At 47.0% G+C, this 24,113-nt stretch overlaps 1 long non-coding RNA gene across 4 annotated transcripts in view; it reads right to left on the bottom strand.

Moving 5' to 3' along the window:
* The window catches only part of LOC120403582, a 32,186-nt gene that overhangs the window by 3,160 nt on the left and 4,913 nt on the right, over positions 1-24,113 (bottom strand). For 2 of the 4 annotated variants that reach the window (XR_005597601.1, XR_005597599.1), the window contains exons 2-4: positions 19,026-19,124; positions 2,575-2,727; positions 2,271-2,403 (exon numbers count right to left, since the gene is read on the bottom strand). This is a non-coding gene — a long non-coding RNA (uncharacterized LOC120403582). Of the gene's footprint in view, positions 1-2,270; positions 2,404-2,574; positions 2,728-19,025; positions 19,125-24,113 lie in introns of those variants that run through there. The other 2 variants (XR_005597602.1, XR_005597600.1) reach the window with 1 other exon arrangement.

The raw sequence follows: 24,113 nt of genomic DNA, 5'->3' as shown, positions 1-24,113 counted from the left end.
TCTAGTGTATCTACTTCTCAATAAATTCATAACTGTTGACTATAAAACCGTTTAATGTGGTTTATTCACTCACATTCAAAGTCATTGCTGTCCATAGTGAAACCTGTTGAGGTATATGCTTCTTGAGCAGCTGCAGATGTACAAAAACACTGCAGGTGTGCAACAAGGAAGAACTATCTAACCTAATTAGGGCATTTTTAGGACACCCATCGCTGTATTATCTGAACACCAGGGCAGCACACCATTCCTTATGTCTGGAGTTGTGTCAAGGATGTGTGTTTAAATCCAGTACTAGCTGGGTTTGGGGTGGGATTTAAGGCTTGTTCACCCAGAGGGATAATGCGCACTATGGGGTGTGATTTCTAAAGCACTGTGTTGCATGTTAATTGATCTGTATATACCCTGCTGGTGCACATTAAAGTTTCCCCGTGCACTTTTACATAATGCTCTTTCAGTACGACTTGTGTAAACTTGTGTGATTTAAGGCTGAATCTGGTACATGGTTCAGGATCCGTTTTGTTAGTGCTGTTCTTTTTGACTGCTTCCAATTCCAAATCAGAGATGAAGCAGCTTTTTCCTGTTTTGAATCCCCAAACCAGACCCCCCAAGCCATAAGAACAGCTGAGGTCCAGACCTGCCTGGGCCTCAGAAGGATTAGGATTTAAAGTTCCAGTTGTGGCTGTTTGCTTATTACAAATTACCACTTTCTAACTAGCCATATTTAGCAGACATGACTTTTGTGAATGTCTCTGGGGAACCCTCTGTGTTCTATGATAGCCCCAGCCTCTCGCTCTGTGGGGATGAGTTGGTGTGGTGACTATTTGAGCCATTAAAAATAGACGTCTCAACATGGCTTTGTATTAGAGGGTGTAAACCTTGAAGATCAGGAGGGTTCCTTCATCTGTGAATGAACTTGGAGCCACAAAATAGTCTTATGTTCCTAATACAGAAGAAACTATGAAGCCCCTGTTGACAGCTGTGACGAAATGGGGGGTTTTCCGTGTTTTCCAGTGGTTTGCATGCACAGAGGGTGGGACTCAGTGTCCCTGGGTGTTACTGGTTTAACGAGGTGAGGGGAGAGGGAGTTTGTTGTTACAGAGGACCAGAGAGGGAACTCAGGACCCCAGCCAATGGCCTGGAGGATGGAGACCCCAGCGACTGGTGACCTGGTGACCCGGCTCAGGAGACATAGCCGGTTCTGGCCAGTGGGAGGACAATGGGCTGTGAAGAGAGGACCCCGGTGACCTGACCAGCCGGTTCCAGCCAGAGGGGGCCAGAGGAGGGCTGGAGAGAGGAGACCCCAGGCCACCCTGTTTACGATCCTGTTTACCTGGAGAGAAGACAATGGACAGAGGCGGGGCATGAGGCCGAGGATATCGGAGGCCCAGCTGGGAAGCAGGGGGGCTCTGGGCTGGAGAGGGGGAGCAGGCAGAGCCCACCTGGCTGCAGAGGGACGGGATATGCTGTGCTGAGTGAGGCCAGGCCTGAGGCCCTGAGAGTTTTCTGTGCTGTGTTCAACTCTCAATAAACCCTCCTGTTTTAGGCTGGCTGAGAGTCACTCCGGTCTAGAGAGCAGGGTTGCATCAGCCCCTTCGGGGGTGAGGAGGCCCGGGGGGTCCAGAGTGCGTGGACTCCCTGAGGGGGCCCACGGCGAGAAACAGGTGTGCTAAGGCTCAGAGAGGTGCGGCTCCAGGAGGTGGAGGGGCCTGACCTGGAGAGAGTGGACCTCCGAGAAGGGCTGTCTCACTGAAAGGGGCACCTCCCACGGACCACACGGGGCCAAGAGTGGGCACGATCTGTGAGTCCGTGACAACAGCCACTCCAGCCCTGCAACGGTCCCTTCTTCTTGTGACTTGGCCCTCCAGCTGAGCCACATTGTACTCCCACCATTTTGAGGGTAATAGAATGTCCAACAAACAACAGTCCAATGTCCTTACACAATGTCTTTGGACCTGACTCTGGCCCCCACAGTTCTCACACTCTTCTCTCAGGGATCTCAATCATCCTTGTACCTTTCTCAGGGGCTTCATGCTGCATTACCAGGCCCTCCCACTGCACTGGGTTCCAGTCCGGGGACCCTAGGACAAACCATCAAGGTTCACAGCACAATTCCTTGCTGCCACCTTCCTGGACTTCTTCCTACAGCCCTCTAAGTTCACCCTTCTTTCAGGGCCAGGACTCAAATGTCTCTTCCCTGAACTCCCCCAATAAACCTCAAACCAAAAGTATAAACTTAAACCAATGTCTGCCCTCAGGCTTGACCTTTCATACCTCTGTTCCTCCACTGACCATGTTGCAAGGCTCTCTTCCAGGAAGCCCAGCCCCTGCCCTTTTATCACCACCAGACACTGTTCAATCGCAAGTGGCTGCTCCATGTCTCTCCTGGCCTCCTGTTAGATTTTGCTCCAAAGGAGAGGATCCCAGGGTCAATTCTCCCGCTAGGAAAAAAGTTCTGTCTGTGTCAAAAGCTTGATCCTGCACTACTTAAGTCAATGGGACTTTTGCCACTCACTTCAATCAGAGCAGGATCAAGCCTGTAGACAGCAGCATGCTGTAGTGATTCAGAGCTCTCACCATGGAACCTCAGGAAGTCTTCCTGCAGTCTCGTTTTGGAATGCAGCTCCACTATGTTTGCACTTCTTTTGGGTGGGGGGAGGTGGTCCCTGCATGTAAACTTCCTGAAGGCAGCCCAGTTTGAGGCACTTGCTTGAATAGTTTCTAGGCTGGCTGTGGACAAAGAGGGATGTCACAGAAGCACCTTTTTGCTCAAATCTCTGCTTTCATCACCAAGCAAACTGGAGATTGTGTGCTGCTCCCACAGGGCACAATCCTGGGAGGTGCTCCCCTCCCTTAAAATTAATGGGAAGTGAAGATTCTCAACCAGGATCAGGACCATAAGGACAATGATGAATGTGTCAGGTAGGAAGGAGGTTATTGAAGAGAAAGTTCCTGTTTGCACACATCATGTACTATACATTTTCTCTTTGCACAAATCCACCAGAGACATAATTGGTTGGTAGATTCATCATGAGTATAATTATAATGTTACCAATATTGACAGCAAGGAATGCCTCAGACAATTTCTGCATGCTAAATTCACTGTTATTCCCCATCTTGTTCCTCTCTGCAGGGCAAGAAATCTACTGATATTGAGTGAAACTGCACGGCTAACTTATATTGACACAAATATATTTTTAAAATATATAGGGGCAGCTCCACAGGTGCTATAAATTCAGTTTAGTCCTTTGAAGTTAATAGAGAAACTGATTTACACCAGCTGAGAATTTGGCTCATAAAATACTTTATGTATAATTGCAAAATATATCATTTTGATTAGAGAAAAAGGGAGGAATGTTCTTATAAATTTCTCAAAGATTTATAAGAAAAGAAAAATGACCTTGTTCACAACTCCACAAATCACAAAGTATATAAATAATATACATAATGTCAAAACTGTTAATTTATCTTCTTTATCCCTAAGTATCACATTTGACCAAAAAAAATGACAATCATTCAGACAGTTATTGTAACATACAAAATCTAATATCAAAAGAAGATAACGAAAATAATCAACTGTACACAAATAGATAATCACTATGGTAGGTTACGTACAAGCAATAGAGAGTGTATTTTTGAAAATTAAACACTTTGGTTAACAAAAATGCATCAGTGCTAATTTGATTGCCCAAGTTCTCAGAAAAAAAAAGAAAGATGTTTCTCCAGACTTTCTTTCTCCAGAATTTGGACTTTAATTCATCTCTACGCTAAGAACAAGTATGAGAAATTTCAAATCTGAACTGTTTTCCAAAGCTATAACTACTGGAAATGGGGACTGAGAATGCAAGCCCCACATCAAGCATAGTTATAAGGAAAATAGCAATTTAATAAGTGCATTCTGGCAAAAATAGTCACAAATAAGCAAATGTGACTAGCAAAGAAAATGCAGAAAGACCAACATATCTGGGATTCCATTCCATATCATACATGCCAAATCTGCTATTTTAAGAATCCAGTCTCTTTTTTCCTTGAGAAGTTCTCATGAACCGATTAAAATTTCCTCAGATGTATTTGTTCAGATTTAGTTGATTAATTTCAGGGAGATTTTTCACTTAGGGTTTACTACAAACAATTCACTATAAAGTATCCATTATTCAAGATTAATCATGGTTGGTTATATGTTATTAACCACATATATCATGTCGTATTGTTCCTGAGATAGGAGCATAGCTCTTAGTGTTTGTCCATACTTGGGATTATCCCTAACTCAGACAGCATTGTCCCGTAACCTCAGTACACAAAGAAAGCTGCTCAGCACCAGTAAAGATTACTTCATTTCAAGCACTGGTGTCACCACTGATGTACATCATGACTTTCTTTATATACACTTGGGTTTTGCTCTGCTGCAGCTATGCCAATTGCTGGCCACCAATGACTTAATTCAGCAGTTCTCAAACTGTGGGTTGGGACCCCAAATGGGGTCACTGGGGCTGGCATTCGACTTACTGGGGCCCAGGGCCAAAGCCCAAGCCTCACCATCTGGGGCCGAAGCCCATGGGCTTCAGCCTTGGGCGACAGACCTCAGGCTTACAGCAGAGCTCAGTTTACAGGATCCCCACCCTGGGGCTGAAGCCCAAGTTGACCCCCCCACCTCAGGTGATGGGCTTGAGCTTTGGCCCCCGTGGCCGGGGCAGCAGGGCTCTAGTGGGCTCCGGCTTCGGTCCCCCCTGCTGGGGGTCATGTCCTAAGTTTTGTTGTCAGAAGGGAGTCACAGTGCAATGAAGTTTGAGAACCTCTGGCTTAATCTGAAGTACAAACAAGGCCTTAAATATTCAGGATGCCATGGGGGCTCTGAGTCTATCAGGGAGACAGATCATTTTGGCGGCAGGGAGCAGATAAACTTGATTGGGGGATGTTGACCCTTTTCTTCCAGGCCACACAAGCCCTGTCAGAGGCATCATTCCCAGAACAGTGTAGGTCACTGTGAGATTTATCGGCTGGATGCAGAGTTAACATTTAATCTTCTCTAATCACTTACACTTAGAGTAATTGCATGTGAGTGGAGTCCTAGTTTCAAAGGATGCAACTGTGATGGGTTGGACCCTCTGGGAAGCCACCGGATGTGCTGAAATACCACTAAGTCTACCTGTTCTGCCAGCCTGGGCCCCCTTTAACCTGTCGCGCTGAGGCAGGCTCTTAAAACGAGAGAGAGAGAGAGAGAGAGAGAGAGAGAGAGAGAGAGAGAGAGAGAGAGACAGACAGACAGACAGACAGACAGACACCCCCCCCCCCACAGCCAGCTGAGCTCCCAGGGGGAGGGATAGCTCAGTGGTTTGAGCATTTGCCTACTAAACCCACAATTGTGAGTTCAATCCTTGAGAGGGCCATTTACGTAACTGGGGGAAAAATCTGTCTGGCAATTAGTCCTGCTTTGAGCAGGGGGTTGGACTAGATGACCTCCTGAGGTCCCTTCCAAGCCTGAGATTCTATGATAACCTTTCCAACCATATCTTACATGAGCCACCTTGCATAAAGTACATCTCAGTTATGTCATATCATAAGCATGTTTTCATAAGGAATATGGAATATCACAGCAACCAGATCACAGGACTCCATGATTCCTGTCCCCCTATCATGACTGTGCCACATAGAGCAGTAATCAGCCCATATGAAGAATACCAAGTGCATTATCATTTATTAGCCTGTGATTTTCTGTCTTTATCACAGCCATAGGCACAAAGCAATTACACCTATGTTCATGGTTCTAGTTGCAAAGGGTGCCATCTAGCCTTTGAGCCTAACCAAAAGCCCAGTGAAATTAGTGGAAATCTTTTCATTGATTTCAATGGGTATTGGAACAGGCCCTTTGTCTGGACACAGATCATTTAGTTGCCTTTCCATCAGGACATCAGGATCCTGTCACCCTGCTGTATGAAACAGTGTCCCCACACCAAATAAATATATTTATCTGCAATGGAAGAACTCATCCATGACTTCACTATCTGCAAATAATCAAGGATGCAAGCTTATAATCAGCAAGTATTTGCTCATCCATTTATAATCACAAATGAACATGAACTGAAGGCAATTTATTTTTAAACTTGAGAAAATTCTTGGGTTGGTTTGTTTTTTTTAACTGAATTCACCTAATTCTTCCCAGTCCAGTTCTGTTATAGACACATTAAGGAGGATTTTTTTTATTCAGATTCAGAGAAGAGCTACAAGAATGATTGAAAGTCTGGAACATATGACTTACGAGAGAATCACTCTTTTTAGGTTATCACAGAGAAGGTTAAGAGGAGACTTGACCATGGTCTATACTTATGCACACAGTGAGAAAATATATGAGAGCAGAGGTCTCTTTATTCTAGCAGGCAAAGACATAGTGAGATGCAGTGTCTGCAAGCTGACGCTAGAAAAATTCCAACAAGAAATAAAATGCACGTTTTGAAAAGTGAGAGCAATCAACCATTGCCAAGGGATGTCTTTAAATCAAGAATAGATGTCTTTAAAGGATATGACAACATAGTTCAACCACAAATTACTGGGCTTGCTGCATGAATTACTGGGTGAGTATCTATGGCCTCAGTCATGCAAGAGGCCAGGCTGGATGATCATAACATTCCTTTTGGGCCATAAAATCTATGAACCTGTGAATATACCTGTCTCACCCAGTCCACCAAACCAAACCAGAAATGGTAACTGGGGCATGATAGCATCACTCGAGATGCATGTTCAGACATAACCAAAGATACACATGAATTTTCAATTGGTCATAAATGGGTACTGAAATTGATTGAGGCAGACATGTAGGCAAAGACATTCCAAAAATGGAACTCTAAAGTTAACCTCTAAAATACATGATCTGATTTTCAAAAGTGCTGAGCACCCAGACACTCCCATTGATCTCAATGCCTGGGCTTCTCTCCCTTGATCTCTGCTGAACCAATTCACTTGACATCTGACGACAGACTCCCTGAATTTGGAAGGTGAAAGTGCAAATTCTATAGGCACCAATGAACTTTCAATCCAGTAGAGAGCATCCACATGAGAAAAAAACCTGAGAATTTAGCCTATGCCTCTTCCCTGATTCAGTCTTTGATGCAGTCTCTCATCAAGGTTTGCAACACTGGGACCACATCCTTGGGGAGCTCAGAAAAAGTGTGTCTGATGAAACTACAAAACAGCCAGAGGTACACTAGATGACATTTGTGTATCAGTAGGAGTATTCTCCTCAATGACCACCTCCTTCCCCCTCCTGCTTGACTCATTCAGAAATTTCGCAGTCAGAGCTGTGCAAAATTCAGCATTCAAGTCTTAACCCTTTGCAGAGTAGTGACCACCAGGTCCATGTACATATTCCCAGATGAAGGTTCACGTGCTCCCACATCTTTGGAGGTTTATCAGAACAGGTTGGAGAAACACCTGGTAGGAATGGTCCATTCTTGGTCCTGCCTCAGATGACTTCTCAAGGTCCCTCCCAGCCCTACTTCTCAATGATTCTATGGATCTGAATGTTTGCTATGAGGTTAGACCAGCACCCCCAAACAAAGCTAGTCTGACACAAGAAGATGCTTTGTAGACATCTTTGCGCTCCAATCCCTTGCTCTCATTCATGTCTCTCAGTCCTGCTGAAGCTTATAGGCAACCCTCAGTTTTCCAACAGAAATAAATATTTAATTCAGTGTGAATGGGGAAAAACACTCTCCTGTATATATTATGATGGGACTGTGATGCAGCAATTCAATGTTATGTTGCAGTAGAGCCACAGAATGGTCTTGATACAACATTGTTTAGTTTGTGGTGCAGTGTCCCAACCTCATGATTTTCTTTCTCCCCCTCCCCCCCATATGGCCTAAAGAGAGTAGAACTATGGTCTTGTAGGTAAGGCACTGGTCTGGGGGCTTAGGAGATGTGGAGTCAATTTCTGGCTGTGCTACAGCCTCCCCCAGTGACCTTGGGCAAGTCACTTAATCTCTGTGTGCCTTTATTCCCAATCTTCTGCTTCTATGCTGTATCCTTTCCTCCCACTTTACCTTGTTTATTTAGACTGTAAGCTCTTTGTGGGAGAGTCTGACTCAGTCTATGTGTAGGGTGCCTAGCACACTGAGGCCCCAGTTTCAGTTGGCACCCCAACACGAAGGAAATAGAAATAAAGAATAACAAACCCAGACTCTTTCCTGTTGTTCTTTGCTTGCCAGGGAGGAAGACATGGTGTCAGAAGAATATTTTGAAATCTGGGGTTTGGCTAACATATCTGTTTGCACGGGGGAGTATTCACAAAGCAAAAGCAGGGAATGTTGCACAGTTCTCCTGGTGACATCTGTGAGTGAATCACACAGGGAGAAGGAGGATGTTTATTAAGGAGAAAGCTCCTCAGGGTGGTTTTGTCCACAGGTGTCTTGGTAACCAGCTGTCATAGGAAGTGAATAGACAAAAACGTCAGGACAATTTTGAGGGGTTTGAGACAAATATTTTGTAAATGTCACCTGACTGTGGCAAGGACTAAATTCCTTTGTCCGAACTGGGTATGCAAAATATGTTGCTGTGACTATGTGAGGCCAATTCCATTCTTAATCAGTTACATGTAGGTGGGCAAAATCTACTGCACATCCAACAGAGGGTAAAGATAAGTGAGGAGCCAGGCCAGAGCCAGGCAGCGGCACAGGAGGCAGCAAACAGGAAGAACAGGAGCCAAGGCAGCAGCAGCCAGCAGCCATGAGCCAAGCAGCAGAGGACACACACCAGTACTATATATGCATGAAGTGTCGCCTAATAGAGCTGCTGGAGGAAAAGATCCAGGGCCTAGAGCTGCAGGTGGAAACCCTGATAGAGAATAGAAGGGGGTTTGAGAGGCTGATGGAGCAATGGCAAGCAGTAACTGAGGGGGAACGCCCAGGGGCACAGGGGGGAGCAGGGGCTGAGGCCAAGGAAGGGGGACCATCAGAGGAGGAAGATGGGCGGTGGAGGCATGTGACCGTGAGAAGCAGGCCAAGGAAAAGGAGAGCCAGTGAGGGGGAAATTGAGCTAAGGAACAGGTTTGAAGGTTTGGAGAATGAGGAAGGGGTACAGCAAGTGGTAACTGACAGTGAGAGGCCTAAGAAACCAGTCCCATAGATAAAGGGATGATAGGAATGAACGGAGGATAGGTTAGAGGACCGTGCTGTCCCCAGGCAAAGGCAGGTCTACGTGATTGGGGATTCCATAGAACAGAAGGGTGTGCTATGTGGACCTGAGGTTGAAAAGGATCCTAAGAGGATCATCCTTCATGTGAGGCTCAGGTGATCTTCAGGGGCACTGGGAGGCTTTTGGGGACAGACAACTGTTCTCAAGGGGCTCCACCTAAGTAGGAAGGAAGTAGACTTCTAGGAGGGAGGCTGGCTCATCTGATTAAAAGAGCTTTAAACTAGACACTGGGGGAGACGGAGGACAACAAGATAACAGATATAGCCAGAGGGGGCAGTTACGTAAGAAGAGTGGGGGACAGATTCTAGATCTACAAGTCATACTGGAAGTACTGTGTCCCTACCGAGTTGGGTAAAGAGTGAGAGGAGCCCAACAGGAAAAATTAGGATGTTTGTTCACCAATGCGAAGCTTAGGTAACAAAATGGAGGAACTGGAGCTCCTGGTCCGGGAATTGAAACGGATATCGAGGAATAACAGAAACATGGTGTGACTGGAGTACAGGTATGGAAGGGTATGTGCTGTTTAGGAAAGACCGATGCAAAGGTAAAGGTGGGGGAGTAGCACTGTATATCAATAATGAGGTAAAATGTAATGAGATAACTAGCGCTGCAATGGACAATACAGAGTCTGTTTGGTCAATGGTCACATTGGGGAGGAAAACTACCAGAGCCTCATCCGGGATAGTGATTGGATCTAGCTTAGAGATGGATAGGAGCCTTTTAAATTTTTTAAGGAGGTAAACACTAATAGGAACTGCTTGATCATGGGGACTTTAACTTGGATATAGATTGGGAAACAAATGCTAGTAATAATAATAGGGCTCAGCTTTTCCTAGACGTGATAGCTAATGAATTCCTTCATCAAGTGGTTGCTGAACCGACGAGGGGGGATGCCATTTTAGATTTGATTTTGGTGAGTAACGAGGACCTTGTTGAGGACATTGTAAATAAATGGGAGGATAATCAATAGTGCATCTGAGACTAGGTTGTCAGAGGCATGTATCGCAGTTTTAGACCGAGCTGGATGAGCAAGCATCTTAGAGGAGTGGAGATGGATCTAGCGATAAAAAAAACAATAAAACGGTTTTTAGCCATATAAATAGGAAGAAAACCAAGAAAGAAGAAGAAAACTTTAAATGGAGTGGAGATTAGGATAATCTTGGAATGGCACAATATCTATGGGAATGAAGATATGGGTAGACATTACGGTAGCTGAGGTAGAAGCCAAACTGGAACAGCTGGATAATCTTCATCCTAGAATATAATCTTTAATAAATCCCTAAATTCGGGATTGTACCGACTGACTGGAGATTAGCTAATGTAGTTCCTATATTCAAGAAGGGGAAAAGTGACCCGGGAATTATAGGCCTGTTAGTCTAACATCTGTAGTATGCAAAGTCATGGAAAAATCTTAAAAGAGAGAGTATGGCAACTGGGATAGATTACAGCATGGATTTACGAAAGGTAGATAAACCAACTTGATCTCCTTCTTTGAGAGAGTAACAGATTTTTGGATCTCATATATCTGGATTTCAGTATGAAGAATTACTGGTTAAATTGGAAAAGATGGGGATCAAGTGAAAATCCAGAGGTGGATAAGGAGCTGGTTAAAGGAGACTGCAGAGGGTAGTATTGAAGGGGAACTGTCCGGTTGGAGGTTACCAGTGGAGTTCCTCAGGCTCGGTTTTTGGTCCGATTTTATTCAATCTATTTATTGCTGACCTGGGAACCAAGAGTAGGAGGGCTGATAAAGTTTATGGATGACACCAAGTTGGGGGTATTGTCAATTCAGAAGAGGATCGGGATATTCTCCAGGGAGATTTAGATGACCTTGTAAACTGGAGTATTAGTAACAGGATGAAATACAATAGTGAGAAGTGTAAGGTTATGCATTTAGGGATGTCTAACAAGAACTTTAGTTATGGAGGAGGAGAAGGACCTAGGAGTCCTGGTTGATCGCAAGATGACTATGAGTAGGCAATGTGATGTGGCTAATGCGGTCTTGGGTTGCATTAGTATTTCTAGTAGGGATAAGGAGGTGCTAGTCAGACCTCATTTGGAGTATTGTGTGCAGTTTTGGTCTCCTATGTTTAAGAAGGATGAATTCAAACTAGAACAGGTACAAAGAAGGGCCACTAGAATGATCCGAGGAATGGAAGGCCTATGAAAGGAGACTTGAGGAGCTCGGTTTGTTTTCCTTAACCAAAAGAAGGATGAGAGGAGATATGATTACACTCTTTAAATATATCAGAGGGATAAATAACAGGGAAGGAGAAGAATTATTTCAACTCAGTGCTAATGCGGATATAAACTGTCAGTCAGGAAATTCAGGCTTGAAATTAGACGAAGGTTTCTAACCATCAGGAAGGACCTCCACGACTTTAAGATTAAGCTAGATAAGTTTATGGAGGATGGTATGATAGGATAACGGGCTTAGTCAATAGGTCAATTATGTGCCTGGTATGATATAACCTTTTCCAGAGGGTTTGGCTGGAGAGTCTTGCCTTCAGCTGACCGCCATATTTGGGGTCGGGAAGGAATTTTCCTCCAGGGAAGATTGGCTATGGCCCTGGAGGTTTGCATGGGGCAGGGTTCACTTGCTAAGGAGTGGGTGGATCGGCTTATGTGGCCTGCATCTTGCAGGAGGTCAGACTAGATGATCATAATGGTCCCTTCTGATCTTGAATTCTATGATTCTATGATTCTGTGATTCTATGAGGGGATGAGGGGTTGGGGTGGTGCCAGCTATTTAAGTGTGGTTGTGGATTTTGAACAGTTAAGGCCAGATTCTTCTCTCAGTTTACACCAGTGTCCATCTGCAGTAACTCCATTGACACCAGTGAAATGACTCCAGATTTCTGCTGGTGTAAATGAAAGTAAAATCTGGCCTTATAGGTGTAACTTTCACTCCAAAATGTCATCAGTGGACTTAGGGTCCAAATTCCTTAAAAACACTTTAGTGCACAAACCTGTGTGTGTAAAATGAGCCTGTGCAAACAGGAAGCCTGGTGCTAAGTGTTTGCACACTGATGCCCCCTAGTGCACACTTAACTGGCCTGTGTAGAAAATCAGGCCTGGAGTGTTAACAGTATTGCCAACACCAAAAGCTCAGAAATCATGTGTAAGACTCCAAGAAAATCACAAGACCGGTCCAAAAATCATGAGATTTTGTTTTAAATTATATTGTGTTTCATTGTCTATCTTCTGAGTTCTGAGCTCCCCTACCCACCTCATGTGTGTGTGTCTCTGTGTGTGTAACAAATCAGTGTTGTCAGCTCCCCCAAATGTATAGAGTGAGGTGACTTTGGCCCCCACTGCAAGAGCTCTCACTGACTGCATGAGAGTGCAGAGCTTCCAGCTTCTGCCTTCTCCCCAATCCCCAACCTCCTAATTCATGTATTCTGTGTCCCTCCCAGCCCCACATCTGACCCTTCCCCAGCCTAGCAATTAATTATCCACCCCCACAGTCCCCACATCAATTCTCTTCCCCCAATCATCACATCTGCCTGTCCCCTTGCCCCCACATCAATTCTGACCTCACATCAGTTCTGCGCCCCCGTCACCCAGCCTAACCGCTGCTCCTCCTGCAGCCTCAAGGGTTCTTCACCCTCCTTGCCTAGGCCTGGACTAGGGGGTGCAGCTGCAGCAGGGTCCCCTTCTTGCCCCTCCCAGCCCTGGTGTTGCAGAGATGGAGAGGGAAGGGGGAGGACCAGGGAGCAGAGCAGACATCCATTATTCATGGGAAGGGAGTTCCCCAGAGCTGCTGGGTTCCTCCCTCTCCTCCTCCAGGCCATCTCACAGCCAGTGAGAACCCCTCCTCTGCTCCCTCTCCCTCTCCCCTAGCAAAACCTAATCTTGGCTCCTTATGGGTGGGGAGACAGCTCAGCCTGCTTCAGGCAGCAGCCCGGATTGGCTGCCCATCAGAGGGGTCTTACTCCAGGCATGTCTGTAGTTTGTGAGAAAGATGGAGCTCCTCAAGTGGGTTAAGACTGGCTTAAGTGTCAACTAACATCAAGTTACTCCTGAGGCAATTATGACTGTCGGCAGCTCTTTGGCAATTCAGGATTGTCTAGGTACTTCCCAAGTTTTCATAGAATTTACTACCCAGGAGGATTACAAACATCGATAATTAGCATGTGTTGCACTGGGCAAGATCAATCCCCTTTGCTAACCAAGCCTGCTATCAATACATAGGGAATACATGGACCAAAAGACAAGAAAACTAACAGGCAAATCAAGGGGGTTAAGAATCAAGTACCATATTCTGCCCTCAAGATACATACATGTCATTCCCACTGATTTCAATGGAACTGTGAATATAGGTAAGATCTGACCCTCAGGTTACTAATTGTCCCCTCAGTTAGTGTTCATGGAAGTAAAGGACTGTTTAATCATAGAAGATTAGGGTTGGAAGGGACCTCAGAAGGTCATCTAGTCCAACCCCCTGCTCAAAGCAGGACCAATCCCCAGACAGATTTTGACCCCAGGTCCTTAAATGGCCCTCTCAAGGATTAAATTTATAACGCTGGGTTTAGCAGGCCAATGCTCAAACCACTGAGCTATCCCTCCCCCCATACTTAGGTAAAGTACAGGTAAGGCTTCTCACATAGCTCTGCCAATGCACCTCAGACCTGTCTAGCTGCACTCCTGACATTCTCCCTTAGCAGGGTTGGTGTAAAAGATTGGAGTTACTTACCACCTGATTTAATGCTCAATGAAATCAACATCAGCTGTCACTGCCACTGAGTTGTCAGTGACTGCACTGGGAATTGGATCAACCTTAATTCTCATCACTTTGCCAGATGGCTTTCTGCACTAATAAATCGCTTGGCCTGGTGACCTGGAAGGTCATTAGAGGTACGGAAGAATTTTCTCAGATTTTGCAATGGGATGAGAACAGATTTGGCTAAAGAGTGACTGACATTTCCATTGGAAAGGATTCTCAATGTGACTCCCTAACGTGATTAGATAGTGAGATTAGCACGTTGGGCCAAGGGAACTGAGGACAGACGGAGTCTGCCTCTGAATCACGTTACCATCTGTCTCTCCTGCTAGAAGATGCTTACAGTGATGAAGCATAAGTAGAGATTCAAACAGGAAATATTGGCAGCCATTAGGCACATTCTCAAAAGTTTTGCATGAACAACTGAGTGTTCTCTGGAGCCTGTAGATAACTTCATGAGCTCTCCAGAGATCAGGCACATCCTCAATAGCTCTCCAGAGATGACCTCTCTGCCTTCTCTTTCAGCCTTTCCTGTAGCAGTCCCTCCACTCTACTCCACCTGTCTGTTAGAGACCCTCAGGGAAATGTTCTTGGCTCTCTTCTCCCTCTACACATATCACAGGGTGACCTCACTCAATCATTTACCAGTCTGCTTTGCCAGTGTTACCTGCTTCAATATCCTCTTGATTTCCTTTTCCCACTCATCTCTGTGTCTTTTTCCATGCTGTAACCATGGGTCTACTTGCAGAACAAGCTACTACTCAGCATGAGTAGGAATGGCAGAATCCAACACTCATTATAGTCAGTGGGCATTTTTCTGTATACTTCATCACGCATTAGATCAGGCCCTTAGTCATGAGAAGGCAAGTGGATGTATCCAGTGCTGCACCACTCAGCTGCTACCTTCACTTCTCTAAGTGATCTAGGGCTACTTTCTTTTGATTGTACTCTTTCCACTGCTGGATATCTGTGACTGAGCGCTAACCTTCCCAAGATTTCCCTTGTGCACTCCCTCAGCCCCACACTAGCTGCAATTGAGGCCAAATTGCTGAGGCCCTAGTTCCAGTGCCAAATTAGCCTTAAATCGTGGACAATCTCCATGACTGTGTCTATACTGGAATTTGTTTACTCATGACTATCAGTAGGGGAAGCACTAATATAGACCCAATTCGTGGCATCTAGAGTATGTCCTCTAAGCCTGATCAGAGCAGGTCTACATGGCACAGTGCTTAAAATGTCAGAAGCCAGTGGCACATTTTCTACACAAGGGCTTCCACCTTTGCTATCATGACTGGAGGGGAATCAGAGGTAGCAACAGTGGCCCAGGATTTTAGGAAACATTTCCTAGTGCAGATGAGGCCTCTGTCCTGCGGTCCGAGCGCTGGACTGTTTGTGACTAACAGTTAATGCCCTCTAACTACTGGCTTGTAAACTTTTCAGAGCAAGATAAAAGTCCTCCTATGTGTTTATATAATGCTCATCAAAATGGGGTCCCAATCTTGACTGCAACACAAATAGTAACCCAATGCTGGATCTGTAACTATGAGATGATCTTTCTTGCCCTCTCTTTCTGATCCCAGATTCCCCTTTCCCCCAAACAAACCCGTAACAATGTGGCACCACTGGTTGCTGAGATTGGAAGGTTATCTTGATGTCCATGAAACAAACTGTTGCCCTGACCTACCAAGGACATTATGTGACTTCAGTGGGGTGACTGTCCATTTACATATGTTACAGCTCACTTTAACCCCCAGATAATTCAGACAACTAAGATGTGATACAGGACAAAGTTCGACTGCCTTGCCAGCTGGGGTGAAGTCTCTGTTTTAAGTGTTATCAGTCTGGTTGATAGCCCAGTAGCCCTCATTTAAACAAGCAAACACAAACACTTGTCCAACAGATGATAGTTGTGCGAGTGATGGTGCCACTGAGATTGCTCCTATGCAGGAAATCCTATGCACCATGCGGGAGCAGAACTGACAGTAACTCCCTGCAGCCCCCAGCACTGGGGGTGTGCCAAGATGGGGAGAGGAAGCATAGGCTGTAGCCAGTTACCCCAGGGGCCGAGGGAGGCATAACTATCTAACACAGACTAGCCTACTTGTCTTCTCTAGTCTAAATTGGACCAACACAGAACCAGCCCCCAGATGAGGGAACCCTTTCCCACTCCCTTGTGCTCCCTCCTACCCTGCCCACAAAAACCCCAGTTACCACTGCAGACAATCTAGCCCAGGACTTCTAACCCGACAGTGACCTGTTAAGAAACAGAGCCAGGTGCTGGTGGGTAGGGTCTGGTCCTGTTGGTATCCAGGAAGTGCTAAAGGACCTCCCCTCAGCCTAAGGGGAGGATCCACAGGTCTGTGATACCAAATAAATACGGGGGACAACTAATGAAAAAAAAACAGGATCGGGAGTGAGGTCATAGGGCTAAACGAAGGGAACCTGATGGGGATACTGAGCAGAGAACCCCGGACAGTGCCCACTGCTCCTCGAAGGTGTCAAGGGAGCCAGCGGACGCTGCCCAGAGGAACTCTGCCCAGATGCGTGAACGGACGGAGGAGCGGAAATAGGCTCCACAGTCGCAGGAAATCCCGTCAGCCAACCTCCTCTCCCTGGTATTGTAGATGGCTAGTTTGACCAGGGCCAAGAGGAGGTTGATAAGGAGATCCCGTGACTTTGTGGGGCCACGGATGGGGAGTGCATAGATGAAAAGGTGAGGGGAAAAGTGCAACCAAAAACGTAATAAGAGATCTAAGAGGACCCGGAATAGGGGCTGCAACCTGGCGCACTCTAGATAAATATGCACCAGGGTTTCCTTCATGCCGCAAAAGGGGCAGGTGTTTGGGACAGGAGTAAACCGCGCCAAATACACGCCTGTGCTTACGGCCCCATGAAGGAGCTGCCAACTGATATCCCTGGCGGATCTTGGGACCAGGGCAGAGTATAAGCTGGCCCACTGGGGCGTCTCACTCTCGAGAGGTGGCAGGAGGTCCCGCCACTTTGTGTCGGGGCAGGACACGAGGGTGAGGAAGTGAAGAGTGTGAAGCACGAGCGTGTACAGATGTTTCCTTGGCGCGGTCTGAAACAGAACTGGCTGCAGGTTGAGCAGGCGGCTTGCAGTGAAAAGGCAGAGGGGGCCGGCTGGGTCCACAGGGCAGGGGCCTGATTAAAAGGTCCACAGGGCCTGGGGTGGAGGGTGGTCAGGGCATGTCCTCTCACAGGACCTGGTCAAGGTAGGCCCAAGCAGCGGACGGTAAAGCGGCCTTCACCTCCTGAAGTACATGCTGGGGAGTGCGAGGTCTGGATAGCCCCATGTGCTGAGCAAGCGTCAGGGGATCCAGCCAGTCTCCCCGGTCATAGTCCAGGAGGTCTCCGACTCTGGTTACTTCTGCCAAGACCAGCCTCTGGCACACCGCGGTTTTGGTGCCAGTCTATCTGCTTTGCCTGATGTTATAATGATACATTGCTACATGTTCTGCAGGGATTGCTGTGTCTGCATTTCAGCCAGATTGAGGGACATCTCACATTCCAAGGGTTTCCTTCGTGCCGCAAAAGGGGCAGGTGCTTGGGACAGGAGTAAACTGCGCCAAATACACGCCTGTGCTCACGGCCCCGTGACGGAGCTGCCAACTGATATACCCTGCGGGCCTTAGGACCAGAGAGGAAGGAGCAATAGCTCAGTGGTTTGAGCACTGACCTGCTAAATCCAGGGTTGTGAGCTCAATCCTTGAGGGGGCCACTTAGGGATCTGGGACAAAAATCAATACTTGGTCCTGCTAGTGAAGGCAGGAGGCTGGACTCAATGACCTGTCAAGGTCCCTTCCAGTTCTAGGAGACTGGTATATCTACATTTATACGTCACAGTTATGTTGGAAACTTTGTGAAGTACCCACCTCTTAAACACTCCACATTACCTGCGCTCTTGCTCTGCCCCTCTCACCCTCTCTTTGTCTGGATCTGAAACTAAACCTTGCATCTGTTGATTCCCAGGAATCTCTCCTCTGCGTCTTTAAGTCTGCCTGCTTTAGAGTCTGTCCAAATCTTTGGTGATGGGCGGGAGGGGAAATGGACAGGAAGGAGAGTGCTGGGGGAATTCCTGTCACTGGCCAGCTAGCATCTTTAGTCTTGTAATCTCACTTTCTCTCTTCCTGTCACTCAAAGCTGATGTTAAATTTCACACACTCATGCACATGTGGGTCCACCACAGAAACTAATAGAAGTACACCGCTACCTCGATATAATGCCACCCGATATAACACGAATTTGGATATAACGCGGTAAAGCAGTGCTCCAGGGGGGCGGGGCTGCACACTCCGGTGGATCAAAGCAAGTTCAATATAACATGGTTTCACCTATAACGCAGTCAGATTTTTTGGCTCCCAAGGACAGCATTATATCGAGGTAGAGGTGTACATGAACCCCTTTCAAGCACCTGAATGTAGTGCAGCCTCAGCAACCTGGCCATTTGAGACTGTGCAATTCCGTTCTTATGCACAACATCCCCTGCTAATCCAACCCTCATTTTCCTCCCGGCTCTGCCAGTGCATGTCAGTCTTAACCTGAAGCCTCCCTACTCCCCAGCTATATAGGTCCACTAGACTGGGGGTCAGGAGACTTGGGTGCTAGTCCCAGCTGTACCACTGCCATATTGTATGACCTTGGGCAAGTCACTGCACCGTGCCTCAGTTTCCCCTTCTGTAGAAATGGGCTAATGATACTTACTTCCTTTGTAAAGTACTTTGAGATCTAGGGATGAAATGAACTAGGTATTAATATAATATAGTTATTGCATTTCTGGGCTTCCCACACAACTCTGTTAATAATTCAGTCCTGACCAACAGCCTTCCTGCTGTTCCTGGTCTGGGCTCCCCACGCTGCTGTGCCAACGCATCTCAGTTCTGAGCTGCATCCCTCACCATTCTAACATCTGAACTGCAACACCATCTATTTATTCCAGTTCTGGAGCTCTTCAGACAGATACCTCCCTATGAGTTGTGTATCAGATTGCTAATATGAACCAAAAGATTTCCAGGCTAGGATAAGCCAACTCCACACAAAGCTCATTTTACTTGTGTCCAAAATCACATTTGAATACTAATGCTATTTTTAGGAAACTTACCTGGATCTTCCTTTCAAAGCTGGCAACCTTGCAAGTGTGAGCTCAGCGCATTAAGCAGCATGTGCAGGGAAGGAGAGGATTGCTTCAGAGCCTTGGCACCTGCCGAGAGAAGGAAGATGATGGTCACCTTGGGGCAAAATGCTTTGCCATAATGTTGACAAACAAAGTTAGTTCCCTGTTCTCCAAGTTCCTTTCAATGTGCAATGGAGCAAGTGTTTCAAAACAAGCCAAGAGATTCAATTTGGCACCATTAATTCCACCACATTGAAGATGCAGAATAGATATTATAAGGAGTAATCCAACCAACTACAAATGTGGCCAAGTTATACAGGATTTAGTGGTATTTCTATGGTGCACATTAATTATTACTATTAGTATTTATGTGTAACACAATAGTGCCAGTAAGAAATCAGGGTCCCATTGTGCGTAATAAGATTGTCACAGCCCCAAAGACCTTACAATACAACAGGCGATGGTAAGAAACAAGGGCACGGGGAGGCCCAGATGACTGTGAAATGATCATATTTGATATAACGTACAGTAGTCACAGTCTCGGAGCATCTCACCCCACTGGTATGAGGTTGGGAAGTATTACGGTCTCCATTTTGCAGATAAGGAAACCAAAGCACAGAAAGGTAAGGGACTTGCCCAAGGTCACAAAGGAAAGTGTGTAGTAGGCTGGAAGTAAAATGCAGATTAACTGATTCCTAGTCCCCTCTGCCTCAACTGCAGGACCACTCATTTTTCACTCAAGATCACTCTCACCTTGCAAACAGCATTGCTAGGTGTAGTTATTACTTGCATTACAGACTTCTTCAGAAAACACAGGGGTTGGCAGTTCAGTAGATGGTGCTCACTCTTGGTTCTGACTCAGCATCAAGCCATAGGCATAGACAGGGCCGGCTCCAGACCCCAGCGCGCCAAGCGCGTGCTTGGGGCGGCATGCTGCGGGGGGCGCTCTGCCTGTCGCCGGGAGGGCGGCAGGCGGCTCCGGTGGACCTCCTGCAGACGTGCCTGCGGAAGGTCCGCTGGTCCCGCGGCTCGGGTGGACCTCCCACAGGCATGCCTGCGGATGCTCCACCGGAGCCGCGGGACCAGCAGACCCTCCGCAGGCACGTCTGCAGGAGGTCCACCGGAGCCACGGGACCGGCGACCGCCAGAGCTCCCCCCGCGGCGTGCCGCCGTGCTTGGGGCGGCAAAATTGCTAGAGCTGCCCCTGGGCATAGAGGCACTTATGTGGTTGTGCATATATATATATTAACACTACTTAAGACAGCAGATGCTATAAGGCTGCCCAAAGTCATGCAGCAGTAAATTAGTAGCTGAGCTGGGATCAGAACTGCTGTTCTCCCTAGTGTCACCTCTCACTCTAAAGCACCAGTCCCACAGTAGGAGAAAACATGTGTGCATAGCCACTCCTCACCACTCAGGGAGTATTTTCCCCAGTGTGGGGTGATACAAACTACTACTAGGGGCAAAGAGTCGAAGAAGAAAGAATTGCCCTGGAAAGAAGAGGTTAAAGTCACATGCGGGTGCTTTTCTACTTAAAAGTCTCCTGGGGATGGAGGGGGTAGCCTAAAACCTGATTTATGAAGCAATATCCCCAAACTTAATGCAAAATCTTGATAAGAATGTTCTTTATGGCAGGAAAAGAGGATTGGTGAGTGAGGGAAAGGGGAAAACAAAGGAGTCAATTCTCTTGATTTTGCCTGCTGGCTTTAGAACACTTGAGGGACTCATTAGACTTTATACAGTCCAGCAAGGAGGGCCCCTCGTTTTCATACAACCCCTCTGCAAATGGGTAGTTGAGTGTGAACAGAAAAGAAATGCTCATAGCCCTGAGCACAGCAAGATATGTCTGCACTGCAGCTGGGAGGTGTGATTCCCAGCACAGGTAGACACTCTAGCTCAGCTTGGGCTAGCCGCCCAAGGCCAAGCTTGCCCAACCCCCTGGGCCCAAGCTCAGGTGGCTAACCCAAGCCACCACCTGAGCAGCAGTGTCCACACTGCTATTTTTAGCATGCTAGGCCAAGCTGAGCTAGTGTGAGTCTACCTACCTGCGCTGGGAATCACCCCCCCCACACACACACACACCCCCCAACAGCAGTGTAGACATACCGACGCAGACGTCATTCAAAAGTCACCCCACATTCTGTGCTGCCCTCAGGTACATGGGTGAAACTCCCATTAATGGCAACCAGGTAAATCAGAGCAGACTTGGGTTCTCTCTATCCACAGGGTACTCTACCCAGGGCTGGCTCCAGGGTTTTTGCCGCCCCAAGCAGCGCAAAAAAAAAAGAAAAGCCGCGATCGCGATCAGCTCTGCCGCCGCCACTTCAGGATTTGGTGGCAATTCAGCGGCTGGTCCTTCACTCCAAGAGGGACTGAGGGACCCCGCCGCCGAATTGCCGCCAAAGACCCGGACGTGCCGCCCCTCACCGTTGGCTGCTCCAAGCAGCTGCTTGCTGGGCTGGTGCCTGGAGCCAGCCCTGACCCTACCATTTAAAGCTATGGCAGTGATAAGAGCTCCAGGGATTGGGAAGAAGATACAAAGAGTTTCACTAGCTAGGATGACAGTTCAAATCTAATACAGAAGCCTCATGACTGAAGTTGGTACCGTCTGATGACTGTTTAGTGGCCTAAGCAGAGCAAGATGGTGGGATTCAGTCCATTTCCTAGTGGGGCCAGTATCCACATCACAACTGGTATTAAGTGGCTCCTTCAAGTCAGGGCTGAGGTACATTGGTAGAGCACTGGAAGGGCTAAACTTGTCACTGTCTGTGCTGTGCCAGTTCTGTCGATGAAGAGAGGATTTCTGCTTCCAGGGCTGTAAGGTGGGCTGGCCTATATTAAACCCTGGTACCACAAACCACCAAGGGTATAAATTGGTGGCTCCTTCATGGAGCCGTGAGCCCAGGCGTGTTGCTGGCATGGTTCATTGATACACCTGCACTGAGATTAAGTGTAAAGGGAAACCCTGGCTGGTAAGCCCTCCTGCTGTGTGAATTTACCAGGGTACCATCAAGTGCATCTTTATTATTGTTTTGCCTTATGCTCTAGGTACAACTCAACTTAGCAACAGATCAAAGGGGCCTCCTTCCTGCACCAGCCTTTTATACTAGTTGCTTTCTTCTCCTAGCTGGCAAGCTAATTATCTCATTAGTTCATCAGACTCCTTACAGGTGCAAATGACTCCCTCTAACTCTTCAAACCCAGACTACCTTACTCCCTCCTACTCTAACTATGCCGTTCCTGTGTCTTCTAAGTGACCAGGGTGCTGGCTCCCAAAAGAGACTTTATTTATAGTTGCTAAAAGCACCGTCTCAGAAGAAGATACTGGTGCATGTCTACCTGCAGTCAGGTTACCACCCCTCTTCTGTCTCCTCTACAACATCTTCTTGGGATTCTGGCTGCACTTTTCCTTGCATCCTTCTGTTTATTCACATCCCATCCCCAGTAAGCCCAGGAATCTCATCACCAACCTCCCCCTGGGACTGGCCAAAATGGCCACTTACCAGTCAGGAGGAGGAAGCTGGCTGAGGATGTTCTCTGTGACTGTGGGCCCAATTTCCTGGCACATCTGCATTCATGGATCTGGGCACCATGCCTCTGGATGCCACCCACTAACTCCCTTGATTTCAGAGCAAAGGGAGGTGTCCGGGCTTTTTTGCTTGGTGTCCCCTTCCAGATCCCTTAGTTTGAACCTTTGACCCAATGCCTTTCTTCTTTTGTTTTTCATTGCCCCAAGACATTCAGCTGACCCCTGTGTTCTTTTCACTCCTTCCCTCTGCTGAAGGTGAAATCTGATGTTCTCATGGGTGGAACCCCTTTTGGGGACCCAATGGTTTCTCTCATGCCCCAGGCTGGTTTGGGATCCAGCAGCCCCTCTCTCCAGAGGGATTAGGGTTATTGGGCATCACAGGTGGCCTGTGGATTCAGGTGAATTATTAGTGTGCTCTGCTTCTTCCCCCGCCGGCATCAGGGAACACAGTTGGCACTGATCTCATGCCAATCACTTTAATAAAGCCAGCAGGGCTCTGAGAGTCCATGGGGCATTGGGAAGGAAATGGCTGCCCTGGAGAGGTAGTTTTATGTAAACAAATCCAGATTATTCGCACACATGCAAGCTGGCACACATTAAAATATGCACGGCCCAGAGCCATCCACAAACATACTTGGTCACAAACATGCCCTAAAAATATGCACACAGAATCACTGTTGACAATCCCTTAGAGTTTGAGGAAGATTTCCTTAAAATGCTAGCCAGACAGTTATCACTGGTGGTTCCACAGGCGGTTATTGAGACCGACCCAGGATCCACAGATTTTGTCGCAAGTGGGGAAGACATTTCCCAATGGAAAGGGCAGATCTGATTGGTAAGTCAGGCTGCGGCACATTCTTTCCTCCTTTCCTGTGTCTCCATTGGATCTCAACATACTGGGATCCTTGCCACAAGGTCCTTTTCCATTTTGGTCAGTTGAGGGCTTAGGTTTCCCCATGAGTTTATTTCAATATTGCACTTCTTCATGTTGGCTTTGATGGTGTCTTTGAAGTGCTTTTTTTGCCTGCCCTGCATCCATTGGCCCTGGCTCAGTTGTGAGAACATGACCTACTTTGGGAGTTGATTTTCTGGCATTCAAAGAACATGACCAGCCCAATGGAGTTGGTGGTGGATGATCATAGCTTCAATGCTGGAGGTTTTGGCTTGGGACAGAACACTGATGTTGGTGCATCAGTCATCCCACTTGATTTGGAAGATCTTGCGGAGGCAACGCTGTGGGTATCTTTCAAAAACTTTGAGGTGTCTAAAGTACATGATGCAGGTTTTGGCACCATACACAAGAGCAGGGCTAAGAACAGCCAGGTACATGAGAAACTTGGCTTGAGTTGATATGTCACAACCTTCGAAGCAACAGAATTATAGGGAGCTGGGCAAGAACAGACCACTTGCGTCCTCCCACCTGCAATTCTGCAGGATTTCTCAGTCCCTCATTCCTACAAATGGTTTCCCTAGCCTGGGCCTGAATTTCTACAATGGTGGTGCTTTGGCCAGATGTATATGCATAAAAAGGCATGGCCATGAGCCCT

Source organism: Mauremys reevesii, linkage group 4 (assembly GCF_016161935.1).
Source record: "Mauremys reevesii isolate NIE-2019 linkage group 4, ASM1616193v1, whole genome shotgun sequence".
Lineage (NCBI taxonomy): Eukaryota > Metazoa > Chordata > Testudines > Geoemydidae > Mauremys > Mauremys reevesii.
This window is presented reverse-complemented; position numbering and strand designations above follow the sequence as displayed.